Source organism: Theropithecus gelada, chromosome 13 (assembly GCF_003255815.1).
Source record: "Theropithecus gelada isolate Dixy chromosome 13, Tgel_1.0, whole genome shotgun sequence".
NCBI lineage: Eukaryota > Metazoa > Chordata > Mammalia > Primates > Cercopithecidae > Theropithecus > Theropithecus gelada.
The window spans coordinates 18,115,579-18,116,788 of record NC_037681.1 but is presented as its reverse complement, the minus strand read 5'-3'; the positions used below and the strand labels follow the sequence as shown (position 1 = coordinate 18,116,788).

Genomic DNA, 1,210 nt, shown 5'->3' with positions numbered 1-1,210 from the left:
TTTGATCCTGGAACTGGAATATTCACCATATTGTTTTATTTAATATTTCCAGCTCTCAATAGCAACAACAAAAATGTGGCATACAAAAAACCATGAAAAACACAGTCTAAAGAGATGAAGCAACCATTGGGACCAGACTCACATATGACACAGATGTTGGAGCTATCAGACATTAATTATGATTAATATGTTAAAGGACCTAAAGGAAAAGGTAGACAGCATGCAAGACCAGATAGGCAATTTCAGCAGAGAAATGGAAACCATTATAAAGAATCAAATGGAAATACTAGAAACAAAACACAGTAATGGAGATGAGATGTGCTTTTGACGGGCCCATCAGTATAATTGATAGAGCTGAGTAAAGAATAAGTAAACTTAAACATATTACCCAAAATAAAATGCAAAGGGGAATAAAGCAAAAAAAATCTCAAGACAGTACAGATAATCCAAGAACTGTAGGACAATATCAGAAATATCAGACAGTCTAATATAAGCATAATTGGAATTCCAGAAGAAGAAGAAAGAGAAAATTGGGCAGAAAACATATCTGAGAAAAATAGTGGCTGGAAACTTTTGAAAATTAGTGACAGAGCTTTATGCAGTGGCAGTATCATAGCCAATGAGGTTTATCTGAGGTGTGATTATTGCTAACTGAAAACTTTTCCTAATACTCCACCATGATGACTTGAAATATAGTCAGCACTGGCAATTTTTGACAGTCTGTACAGACACTGAACTTTATAGTTAAAAACTTAGCTAGAGACACAGAATCAAAGATCTAAGAATACCAGAGCACACCAGCAGGATAAATACCAAAAACAAAGAAACAAACATGCCTAGACATATCATGTGTAAATTGCTGCAACTCAAAGACAAAGAGAAACTCTTGAAGGTGATCAGAGAAACTAAACATGCTATCTATTGAGGAACAAGGATAAGAATTACAACAGACTTCTGTCAGAAACCATACAAACCAGAAGACAATGGATTAACATCTTTAAAGTACTAAATGAAAAAAAAAAAAAAAAAAGGCTGGCAATCCAAACTTCTATACCTACTTAGAATATCCTTAAAAAGATATGAGAAGTGAAAACCTTCTCAGGCAGACAGAGATTGAGGAAATTCATTGCCAGTAAACCTACTCTACCATAAATATTAAAGGTAGATCTTTAGGCTGGGTGCAGTGGCTCACGCCTGTAATCCCAGCACT

The 1,210-nt window shown here is 34.9% G+C and overlaps 1 non-coding gene across 1 annotated transcript; it reads left to right on the top strand.

Moving 5' to 3' along the window:
* The first annotated feature begins 590 nt into the window (after positions 1 to 590).
* LOC112605516 lies at positions 591 to 729 on the top strand. Its single transcript, XR_003115494.1, has one exon. It is a non-coding gene; the product is annotated as a U4 spliceosomal RNA (small nuclear RNA).
* The last annotated feature ends 481 nt before the right edge of the window (positions 730 to 1,210 follow it).